At 44.1% G+C, this 13161-nt stretch overlaps 1 pseudogene; it reads right to left on the bottom strand.

Moving 5' to 3' along the window:
• Positions 1-2912: 2912 nt before the first annotated feature.
• On the bottom strand, positions 2913-4999 carry LOC109299394 (annotated as a pseudogene).
• Between the last annotated feature and the right edge of the window lie 8162 nt (positions 5000-13161).

Raw genomic sequence — 13161 nt, 5'->3', positions numbered from 1 at the left:
CCATTAGAAAGTACAAGGAAACAGACATTGCATGCACAAATAGTGGTATCCTCTGAAGGCATTCTAAGATAGGCAATTCATGGCCATTAGAAGGACAAATGCAAAAGCCATAGTATTCACCAAGTTGAAACCTAATCAGAGTCTAGAATTGGTACCATTTCCAGGAATGCTTTAAATGGACCAGTGCAATATCAAGTGTGATAGCCAGGGTGTTTTTGTCTACATGGTTCTTACCAGAATCTTTTGTCAAAGAGCTGTGGAATTAGTTTGAGAATTGTCTGTGTACACAACATGTTATCTCACATACAATACACCCCAGAACATAATATGCACCTTGTTTTTGAAAGGCAGAATGAAGGGGAAAAAAGATTGTTCCAGTGTTGTTGAGGCATAGAGCAGATTTCAGCAGACTCACCCTTCCTTTCCTGCTTAACTACAGCTGAAACCCTAGCTGCTGCTGAAGACTGGTCTCCTTGGGTGGGTCTATGATTCTGAAGAGCTAAAGCATCTCTAAGAGTGAAGTTACATCTTACACATATTATACTTAGAACACTTAAAATGCAAGCACCTTAAAGCTTGTTAACTTGCGCTAAGTGCCCTCTGAGCATCTCAAAGTTACACAGGTGAGGGTTAACTCTGAGGCATGATACCTAGCCTGTTAGGGCAACTTCAGTCTGCTCCACAGAGATCAAACTAGCAATATACACTCCTCCAGCATCCCAAGATACACTATTCCTAGCCCCCTAGCCTCCACCCAGACCAGGGATAGAGTTCAGGTGTCCAGGCCTTTAGCCACATTCTTGCTTGCCAGCTCTCTAGTGGCAAGTCAGAGCTATACAAGTAAGAAACACCCTTAATGTGTGACTGTTCACAGCACATTCTAACTTTAACACCACTTAACAGTCCACAGATTTAGTATGATCTAGTGTGTAATTCCACTAAGAGTTTAAAGTGGGAAGAGAAAGACCAGGAGCAGCTAGGAGACAGCAGAATTGCCCTATGAAAGATTAGTTTGATTAGAATACCTTCAAGACTACTAAGAAGGACAGAGAATCATTAACACCTCTGGAATGAAGAACAATGATTCACTAAGTTGACTGACTCCCTTAGCTGCCATGGTAATGCTACTGCTGCCACACTGTGAAGCGGGAATCAAAGCAAGATGCTTCGATCCCAATCAGAAAATCAGCTTGCCTGCTCAATACATGCACCCCAGCACTCTGTCCAATCATATACTTTAAAAAAAATTTTTTTTTCAGTTTTTTCAAACATATTTTTTACAAAGTGCTGATGAACCTGTCCCTTCCCTTTACTTAGAGGACTAGCTTTTGTGCCATTTAATTAAAAACAGCATGATTCCCTTTACAACTAGTCACTGGTTTTGATGGTGTACCCCCAACCAGATTCTCATTTATATTATAGTTGACTTGAAAATTCTTTTACACTACCAAAGACTTTGTGTCCATGAGAATGTCTTCACTGAAATTACATGATAAAACAGTGAGATGTCTGTCAGTGACACATGTATCAACTTGGAGAAAATGAATTTTCAGAAGATCTAGGACAGGGGAGATGCATAGGCAGTGCATGAGGGTGCATGTGCATCCTCTGAGCATGGTGGTGTACCCCCTACAAAAAGGCACCACCGACACTCTCAGTGGCACCTGCAGGCAGTCACCACTCATCACCCTGATGCCGGTGCAATCCCCACTGGCTGCCGCCGATGCTGCCAGCAGCATCTGCAGGTGGTCTCCAATCCCTGGTCAGCGCTTGCCACTCCCCCCCGCCCTCCCCACCGCGCTGCTGACAGCGCTGGCCATGTCTGCAGGAACTTCCCCGCTTACCGCCTCCATGTTCCCCCCAGCACACTCCCACCACCGCCATGCCCCTCCAGCCACCAGGGTCACGCGTCATTCATGACCTAGGAACAAAGGAGAACAGTAGGGAAAAAGTGATAGGTGTGGGAATCACTGAGACAGTTAATTTGCCAAGTGCATTTCTGTGAAGGAAATGGAAACTGTTTTCTCTAGCAGGAAGTCAGACAAAACACAATTTCCATTTTGTTCCACTTGGCAATATTGAAAAAACCTGGACCGTGAAGAGAGGTTTCTGAAAATGGGCTTATAACAACACACAAACTTTCAAACTTACAAATGTAATACTGTTAAAAATAGTCTTCTTGGCATCTCTTGTAGAAGGATCTGCAAATATTATACAGTCTATATAGGAACACTTCCTAATACTGCTGTTTTTTATGTTATAATAATGCCCAGAAGGCTCAGTGAGGATTGGGATTATGTTATACTGGGCATTACACAAACACATTAAATATGGGCCTACATATTGTTTAAAAATTTTGACTTAAGTTATTACAAACCTTAGGATTCAGAAGTGTTTCCATTGTTACATAGAATCATAGAAAGTTAGAGCTGGAAGGGACTTCAGGAGTTCACCTAGGCCAACCTCCTACTCAAAGCAGGACCAGCCCCAACTATAACATCCCAGCCAAAGCTTTGTCCAGCTAAGTTTTGAAAACCCCCAAGGATGGAGCTTCCACCACCTCTCTGGGTAACCTGTTCCAGTGTTTTACTACCCTCCTTGTGAGAAAATGATTCCTAATATCTAACTTAAACTTCCCTTGCTGCAATTTTATACCATTGCTCCTTGTTCTGTCACCTGTCACCACTGAGAATAGCTTAATTCCATCCTCTTTCAAACCCCCTTCAGGTAGTTAAAGACTGTATTAAGTCTCCTCTCAGTCTCCTCTTCTCTAGACTAAATAAGCCAAGTTCCCCAAATCTTTCCTCATAAGTCATGTTCACCAGCCCCGTCACCATTTTTGTTGCCCTCTGCTGAACTGTCTTCAATTTGTCCACATCCTTTTTGTAGTGGGAGGCCCAAAACTGAACACACTATTCCAGATGTTGCTTCACCAGTGCTGAATAGAGGGGAATAATTACTTTGCTTGACCTACTGGTGACACACCTACCAATGCAGCCCAGTATGCCATTAGCCTTCTTGGGCACACTGCTGACTCATATTCAGCTTATTGTCTACTGTCACCTCCAGGTGCTTTTCTGCAGAGCTGCTGCCCAGCCAGTCAGACCCCAGCCTGTCCTGGTGCATGGGATTGTTCCCTCCTAAGTTCAACTAGAACTTTGTGCTTGTCCTGGTTGAACCTCATGAGATTCCTTTTGGCCCAATCCTCCAATTTGTCTAGGTCACTCTGAATCCTAACCCTATTCCCCAGCATATCTACTACTCCCTCCAGCTTGGTGTCATCTGCAAACTTGCTGAGGGTGCACACTATGCCATCTTCCAGGTCGTTGATGAAGGCATTGAACAAAACTGGCTCTAGGACCAACCCCTGGGGGACTCCACTTGATACCAGCTGCCAACTAGACATCAAGCCATTGATTTACTACTCTCTGAGCCCGATGCTCCAGCCAGTTTTCTATCCACCTTACAGTCCATTCATCCAGCCTGTACTTCTTTAGCTTGCCTGCAAGAATGTTGTGGGAAACCGTATCAAAAACCTTTCTAAAATCAAGGTACACCACATCCACTGGTCTCCCTGAAACCACAGAGCCAGTAACTTCATCACAGAAGGCAATCAGGTTGGTCAGGGGTGACTTGCCCTTGGTGAATCTATGCTGATTGTTCCTAATCACATTTTTCTCCTCCAAGTGCTTACAAATGAATTCCTTGAGGATCTGCTCCATGATTTTTCCAGGGACTGACACATGAGGCTGACTGGTCTGTAGTTCCCTGGATCCTCCTTTTTCCCTTTCTTAAATATGGGCACTATGTTTGTCCTTTTCCAATCATCTGGGACCTCTCCTGATCACCATCATATTTCAAAGATGATGGCCAATGGCTCTGCAATCTTATCAGCCAACTCCCTCAGCACCCTTAGGTGCATCTCATCTGTCCCCATAGACCTGTACACATCCAGCTTTTCTAAATAGTCCCTAACCTATTCCTTCACCACTGTTGACTGCTCACCTCCTCTCAAAACTGTGCTGCCTAGCAATATTCCCTCTAAGGAGCAGTGGTCCATGAGTGCACCGCTTTGTTCCCACTTCCCCCTTTCGGCACCGTGCGGTCTGCTGTTAAGTGCCCCAAAGTAAGTGTCCAGGTAGGAGCGGGCAGGGTTCAGCCACCAAACAGAGGTAAGCTCCTCACTCCTCATGCAGGACAGGCGGTGGTTCCTCTCTGAGGTGAGGTGAGGTGAGGTGGGGGCTGGGCTGGCGCAGGTTCCGCTGGCTCCAGGGAACTGCTCTGCTCCCCTGCATTGCCTCAGGGAGCAAGGAGGCACATGGCATCAGGGCTGGGGGGTGGAGCAGTTCCCTGGAGCCAGTGCAGCCCGCACCAGCCCCGGTCCCCACCTTGCCTCACCTCAGGGAGGAGCTGCTGCCTGCTCCACGCGAGGCTCTGCCGGCTCCAGGGAACTGCTCCGCAGGCTCTGCTAGTTCTGGGGAACTGCTCCACTCCCCAGCCCCGACGCCATGTGCATCCTCACTCCCTGAGGCGATGCGGGGGAGTGGAGCAGTTCCCCAGAACCCACGGAGCAGTTCCCTGGAGCTGGCAGAGCCCGCAAAGCAGTATCCCGGAGCCAGTGGAGCCTGCACCAGCCCCCGCCCCTGCCTTTGGGAGGGTGAGTGGCCTTAAAAAGTTTGTGCATGGCAAGCTTTTACTTGTGTGTGGCTGTGCACGTGCACAGTTTGGAGGGAACACTGCTGCCCAGTACAATAGTCTGGGAGCTGCCCTTGCCTGTGAAGATGGAAGCAAAAAAGGCATTGAGCACTTCAGCCTTTTCTGCATTCTCTGTCACTAGGTTGCCTCCACCATTCAGTAAGGGACCCACGCTTTCCCTGATTTTTCCCTGACCCACACTTCCTTTCCCTCTTGCTACCAACAACTTGTAGAAACCCTTCTTGTTACCCTTCACATCCCTTGCTAACTGCAACTCCAACTGCACTTTAACGTTAAATTCCATTGAAAACAGGTTTTCAGAAAGACAACTTTTGTGATACTAGCTGTCTCACACTGACCACATCTTCACAAGACACTGACTGCACTGTAGCCCGATGCTGCTGCACAGTAGCAGTGCCAAAAACAGTGATGCGATGCTATTGTGCAGTAGTTATTAGGCTACTACACAGTAGCATCACAAAAAATGTGTTCGGCATCACTACTGCACAGTAAGTCTGGTTATTGTTAATTTATTTCACACTTGTTTATACAAGTACTAAATAAATACACAGTAGCTACTGTGCAGTAGTGTCTCGTGTAGATGCGGTCACTGAGACATGTGAAAGTAACTGTCTCCAAAATCCTCTGAGACTGATAGCCCAGCCTCAGGGAAATGGAGTAAGTCAAGAGGCACATTGCATAACTTATGGTGTTTGAACGATTGAGTGTTGCTCAGTTGAGAAGATTCAGAACTGATTTGGCTAATTTGATAAGTAATTAGCATGATATTGTGATGTGTAAATTAGCTGTTCATCCTTTCCCCACTTCCTATTCTCTCAGTGAAAGCTGTTACTGGTAAAAGAGGTATAAACAGATCAAAATTTAAGGAGCTAAATATTTCCCTCAATTTACTCCTATGTAGCATTTCAGCTACATAATGGAGCTATGAAGCTGCTGTAAGTGGGAACTGCCATTTCCACTGACACAGGGAGAGGAGTCTACCCCACTCTGTGCATCTAAACGCAAAGGACATTTAGGATTTTGTCACACATTACACTTTGCATGTGCTAACTGTACTTAAAAGGCTAGTGCTGAGTGTTCAAGCAGTAAAACATATGCTAAGTGACATCATAGCTAGCAAAATTAGGACTTTTCCCATGAGGAGTATACTGTACTATACTATCTACTGTACTATACTACTATACTATCCAGATCATATTACCTAACATGCACTGAGCTAACACCCGACTGCTCCACAGAGGTAATTCAATCAGGAGACTCTGATGCGGTGCCAAGGCTGGGACTATAATGATCAATTGTTTTTCAGTCCCAGCCCACTGCACCAGAGCTAGCTGAAGACTCCTCGGGTGACAGAGGACTGGGAACAATTAACACCTGTTTGCTGGTCCCTGCCCCCTGCAGCACACTATAGTATACCGGAGTCTTCACTGGTTCTGGTACTGAGGACGTGTTTTATTTCAGTCATAGTAAGTATTACTGGGCAACTGCTCAGAAAACTTTCTAACTCATAGTAAGTGTTACTGTGATCAAAATAAAATACGCCCTAAGTGTCATGTGTGGTAAGGCCCTTAGCTGTTGAGATCCAATGACTGGAATACATCCATAGGAGCAATGGGTGTTTACACATGTGCTCTGGGGTGGGAGGGCAGCGTTTTAATTAAAGCAGCTCCTGAACAGCTGCTGTAGTTACAGTGCTGCAATATCACGTGTATTCAGCGTCCCACGTTTCAAAATGGTCACAGGAGCACTTTAACTAAAGTTCATTCAACAAGCTTTGGTTACAACACCCTTGCCACTATTTTGAAATGTGGGACGCTGAATACATGTGATGCTGCAGAATGTGTATAGGCACCCTTTGGGCCTAGTTGAGATAATGGAGAACTTCCTGCATTTTATTGTTGGCAGATAGCATCCCACTTTTCATACCCACAAATAGAAATTATTAAATTTTGTAGCTAGAGCTTTCAAATCCTATAGTTGTACAATAATGTACTACATTCAGACAAATATGCACTGTCACAAAGAATAATACTCTGTAGTGCACTTTGGATTAACATTTGCAATGACATGAAGTAGAACTTCTTTGACGAAACCTGTAATTCTGTTTTTAAAATACCCACATGTGATGTTTTAGAGATACGTGAAACGTAAAGTGTTCTTCTGCTCCAAATACTGGCAACTGCAAATGCAAAAAAAAAAGGTGGCTCGAAATCTCGTCGAACTGCAACACAAATGTTTTCTGTTTCACAAATGTTTATAACATTTTAGCAGATAATGGCACAGCTGCAACACACAATGAAGTTACAAATCTGAAGTGCTGTTTTTAACTATTTATCATTGTAATATTGAGATAATCCACTAGGCAGTTCAAAACATAACTTGGACCAATTCCCAAGTGGTGAAAAACACTAATAGCTCTTGTCCCCATATGCTCTTAAAGAGAGAGCCTAACAACATTTATCTATGTATGATTCCCTCCTATAGTATAAACATGGAGAAACTCTCGCATATGAGGGAGACCAAAACACAGTACACACTATCAGTAACTGCAATAACATTTCTAGAACAACACTACACTGGAGCCAGTGCACAAGTTGTTTACTGGCATGCATTTGATGTGGCATTTTAATATACCCCCCTGAGAAAAACACAGCACTTAAAGTATATATACAGCAAGAAGTAAAATGTTAACCCTTTAAGCATTGTAAAATAACAAAGAACAGTCTAACAGTCCAGTGATTTCAGAAGTACATCCATTTACAAGAGGATATAAGAGTAGCCAAGAGTGCATGAGAGCTTAGCTGAGATCATTTTATGCTAGGTATTTTAAGCCTGACCCTTCACAAGTGCCCATTATGTTGGGTGCCTTTGTGTTTAGTTGCCCAGCTTGAAAACAGAGGGCATAAAAAAATGGTTTTGCAGATTTCAAAAGCATGGAAAACCTGCAAAGCCAGTTGAACTCACTGGGTGTTGCAGTGCTCAATATTTCACAGGATTGCTCACAATAAGGTGTCTCAGTTTGAATTCCTGATTCTATCCTATGGTAGGAAAATGGATAAGTAGAAGAAAAGGTTCGTGCTAAAACTACTGCTAGCTTGTGTTTTGGGGCTGAATGTGTGTACTGGAGAGAGAAATCCTGATTGATCTGTGGAGCACTGATTTATAAATACCGTATTAACTCAAATGCACAATAGGTTTTCTTTTCCCCAATTGCATTTTACATTCACATACCTGAAACTCCCCTGCCCCCATTAAACTTAGTGTCTATCATTAAACTAGTGTTAAAAGCAGCATGTGCTCAGTAATGGAAATCAACTATGAAGTTGATTAAATGCAGTCAACACTGAGCATGACTATAAATCACATGGCCCATATTAGGCAAACATGCTGAGGGTTTTTTTTTTTTGGCTTAAGGCTGAATTAGTTCTAAACTCCAAACCAACTGAGCCAAGCTCAATCATTAAATCTCTATGACTCTACCACTGGGCAAGTCTCCTCACAGGCCCACCAGTTTGGGACTTTGGATACCCCCAAATCCATGACAGGCGTCCTATGTGCAGGCCTCAAGCCCAAAGGTATTGGAGTTTGGATGCCCCCTAGTCACACTTTGTCCTAGCCAAAAAGCCAAAGGAGCAAGCCAGGGGGAAAGCGCAAATGCAGTCCCCATTCACAAAATTGTGCAGTCAAGTTTCCTGCATTTGGGAAACTCTCAGGGGTCCACCTGCCTGGAGTGCAATGGACAGCCCTCATCCTGGGAAAAGCTGTTGATCATCTTATCTTCCATGCACAACCTCTCCCCAGACATGTGGATGGGAACCTACCACAAGCATTGGTGGGGTTTGGGGTTTTTTTGGAATTTTTTTTCATATTCCTGGTCAAATTAGCCAAATCAGTTCTGAATCCTCTCACTGAAAAATGCAAGGTACTCCACCTTGGGGAATACCCCCCGCCCCCTGCAGCACGCTTATAGGCTTGGCAGTGCTGCGCTTGCTAGCACTGTGGCTGAAAGGGACTTGGGGGTCATGATTGACCACAAAATGAATATGAGCCACCAATGTGATGTCGCAAATCCCAGGATGTCATCCTCCCACTGTACTTGGCCTTGGTGAGGCCACAGCTGGAGAACTGCATCCAATTCTGGGCTCCACAATTTAAAAAGGATGTGGAAAAACTTGAGAGTCCAGAGGAAAGCTACGTGTATGATCAGAGGGCAGGAGAACAGGCCCTATGATGAGAGGCTGAGAGCCATGGGACTCTTCAGCCTGGAAAAACACGGGCTCGGGGGGACCTGGTGGATGCCTATAACTATATAAGGGTGTACATCAGGATCTGGGGGAACACCTGTTTACCAGAGCATCCCAAGGGATGACAAGGTCCAATGGTCACAAACTCCTCCAAGACTGTTTCAGGCTGGACATAAGGAAAAACTTCTTTACCATCCAAGCCCCCAAGGCCTGGAATAAACTCCTTCCAGAGGTGGTACAAGCACCTACTCTGGACTCTCTTAAAAAACATTTGGGTGTCTATCTTGCTGGGATCATTTAGCTCTAGCTGAATTCCTGCCCCTGGGGCAGGGGGCTGGACTTGATGATCCTCCGAGGTCTCTTCCAGCCTTAATGTCCATGAAATCTATAAAACTGAGCAACACTCGATTGTTCAAACACCATATGTGATGCTGCAACTGGCAAGTATCCTCCACCCCAGGCTTTTCAGTCTGGGGCTTCAGATACTCCCAAATCCATTGGTGGGCATCCTACATCCAGGCCCAAGCCCAGAGGCTTGGGATTCAAATACCCCCATGTCTTACAACAAGAATAACTTATGGCACCCCATCTAAATAAGACATATAGCAGTACCTATTGCATCCAGTCCCCCTTAGCTCTGACTGTTTTTAACCTCATGGTAAGCCATATTGAGTACATTTTGACTTCTTCACTCCCACAGGCAAGCTGCACCTTTCTTTCCCATTTCCAATTATTCCTGTTTCTTCACCAGCCTTAAATGTCTAGCAAACATCACCAAATCAGGCCCCAAGAACCTCTCTTTTGCCCACTCTCTCAGCCTATGATTAATGTGACCCCACCCTCCATGAGGTGGAGCCAGCCCAGGTTGCCCTGCACCTCACCTGCATATAACATTTTGGAGGATCCCAGGACTCCTGATAGGAACACCAGGTTCCAGTCATGAGTGGGGAGCTAATTAGCACATGGATCCTTTGTGGGAGGTATCTGGAGTACACACATCCTGAGCAGTGCTGAGCTGTGCGCTTGTCATGGCTTAAAATGTTTTTGACTCTGCTGAGGCCTAGCCCAATGAACTATATGGTAAAGCATGAGCCTTTTGGCTTTGAACTAATATACTTTATATTTTATATAAGTAGACACAAAAGTGCTTCTTAAAATTATGTTTATGGAGTACTTGTGTTAAACCTTGCAGTAGTTTCAAAAAAGATAAACTGCATCAATTTTGGATGAACTAAGTCTATGGGTACCTAATGTTTATTTCAAGGTCAGTATTTTCAAATTTGCCGCTCACTTCTATGTGCTCAGGGAAAGCAAGGTCTGAAACTAAGTAGGGGGAGAGGCTGCAGGGGAAATAAAGTGGGAGTGGGGGCACGTGACCCCCTTGCTCAACATGCTGTGAAGGGGCTGGCTGGGGCACAAGGGTGCTTCAGCATGGAGCTAGCCAGCAGGCAACCCCTGCACTAAAGCACCCTCATGCCCCAGCCAGTCAGGGCAGTGTCTTCTTGTGCACTGTTGCAGGTATTTTTATTCTGCAGCAGGATAATCCTTGTAAATACAGGTATAAATTAGTTTACTCCAGCCTAATAAGGGCACATGTATAGATACTGAGACATTTGGTGTGCAGCTAATTAGTCTACTGCTCAATAGATGTCTCATGTAGGCGTGCCCAGTGAGTAGTCATCAATGGCTCAATGTCTAGTTGAAAGGAGGTGTTGAGTGGCTGCATCTACACGAGATGCTGACTACGCAGTCGCTATTGTGCAGTCATTTAGTACTTGTATAAGCAAGAACCAGCAGCATACCAAACTATGAAACTATGACTTTGCAGCAACCTGAGTTACTGTGCAGTAGCACCAACAAATGTCTTTTTTGTGATGCTACTGTGCAATAGACTGATACTACTGTGCAGTAGCGTCACATCATGGTTGTTGCCATGCAAAGCTACTGTGGAGTACTGTCAGGCTACTGCGCAGTCAGAATCTTCTGTAGACAGAGCCAGTAGGGTTCCCCAAGAGTCTGTCCTGGGTCCGGTATTGTTTAATATCATCATTAATGATTTGGACAATGGGACTGAATCTACACTTAGAAATTTGCAAATGACACCAAGTTGGGTGGACTTGCAGATACTATAGAGGGTAGGACTAGGATCCAGAATGACCTGGATAGACTAGAAAAATGGTCTGCAATCACCTGAATGAAATTTCACAAGGACAAATGCAAAATCCTGCACTTGAGATAGAATAATTGCATCCACAAATGCAGCCTTGGGAAAGACTGGCTAGAAAGAAATACTGGAGAAGGACCTTGTGTTTACAGTAGACCATAAGATGAATATATGCCAACAGTGTGCTCATATTGCAAAAAAATAGGCCAACAGTATACAAGGGTGTATTAACAGGTGTGCCATTTGCAAATCAAGGGAAGTGATTCTTCCTCTCTATTCAGTGCTGGTGAGGCCTCACCTGGAGTACTGTGTCTAGTTTTGGGCCTCACACTTCAAGAAGATGTGAACAAATTGGAAAAAGTCCAGAAGAAAATAACAAAAATGACTAGCGCCTTGGGAAGCATGACCTATAAGAAAAGGCTAAAAGTTCTAAGGTTATTTAGTTTGGAGAAGAGAAGTCTGAGGGGGGAATTTGATAAAAGTCTTCAAATACCTGAAAGGTAATTATAGAGAAGATGAAGATGGGTTTTTCTCTGTGGCTATTGTGGAAGAAACACGCTTCAACTTGTGTTTGGTTTTGAAGTTGTCAGAGACTCTTTATTTAACAGCAGCTGCTGGGGAGGACACCAAGCCTCTCCTCCGCAGAGAGTTGAACCAAGCTTTTAAAAGTTTCCATAACAAATCACATGATGCAAGATATGACAAGTGGAAAAACACTGGTTTGAACAAGAAAGTTCCAGGAGGGCATAAACTGTGGCCTGACCTTTTGACCCTTTGACCTACTTAGCATTGTGGAAATCTTACAGTGCACCTTAAGACAACATGGAGGTCTGGGGTTTTCTTCTCAACATGGAGGCCTAGGGTTCTTCTTCCTCCACATTCCCCCCTTTTGTACTTATAGTACAACAGACAAGATTTTGTAACCAGGAATTGGGCAACAGACTGCGAGTGAACTCATGGAAGAACAGTTTGACTTATGAGGCAGAGTGAGACTTGTTCTTAGAGTATCTTCCAGTGCTCCCTTCAGAACAACTGTGAGACTAACTCAATTGACCGTCATCATGTTAAACATATCTGTTGCGTCTTTTGCGGGATGCACTAAGGTTACAATTGCGTAGCAACAAAAAGAGTACCTGTAGAAAAAGAATAAACCCCAGGACCATGATTGCAATATAAAATAATTGGTCCCCAAGTCCGCGAAACCAGTCCCAAAGACTCCATTGATTGGTTTGGTGCAGTGTAGCAGTTTCTTTTTCAATAATTTCGGCCTGGTTCTCAATAGCACTGGAAGCATCTGGTATATAAACACAACATTCTGTTTTTATCAGAGCACACACATCTCCTTTGCTAGCTAATATATAATCTAAGGCAAGTCGGCTTTGTAGAGTCATTTGTCTCATTTCTTTCATTTCTTTACTTATTTCATGGAAACCAATGGCAGTAGCATTAGCTATTTTCTGTAGGGATACTGCAATTTTTCTTATTTCGGACATAGGTAAGACGTGGACGTGACATCCATTGTGAATAGTAACCTGAAAATCCAACTGAATTGGGAGAGTAATTGGGTATCCAAGAACCGTTAGAGAGCCAAGCACCATTTACCTTAAATTCTACTTCACACTTACTGATTCCTACTGCAATACTAGATCTATTACAAGTCCAACAAAACTTTCCAGGGGTGGCATACGCTAGTCGTACATAGTCAGCTCAGCTACAGTTTATATCTTGCCAGGTTTCATTTCTTTGGAAATCTGAATAATAAGAAGCTGACATTTGGGTCGCATTCAAGGGTACCGGTATCATGGGTATCCCTCCAGTGGAATGGATAGGGACGTGATTACATATCCAACAATGAGAGACATTTAAGTCTATCCTAATTTGGTTAACTAAAAAGAAAAACACATTCCCACATGCCAGGTTTAAAAGTTCAATACAAACAGTCAATAGGAGGGATTCCATATTTGGTTATTAATGGGGTCTTTTCTTGGAGTCTTAATCTTTAATCCTTGGTTTCGTCAGGGGGAACAGTCTTTTTGC

This window comes from Gavialis gangeticus, unplaced genomic scaffold (genome assembly GCF_001723915.1).
Source record: "Gavialis gangeticus isolate Ggan-Ray unplaced genomic scaffold, GavGan_comp1, whole genome shotgun sequence".
Classification (NCBI taxonomy): domain Eukaryota; kingdom Metazoa; phylum Chordata; order Crocodylia; family Gavialidae; genus Gavialis; species Gavialis gangeticus.
This window is presented reverse-complemented; position numbering and strand designations above follow the sequence as displayed.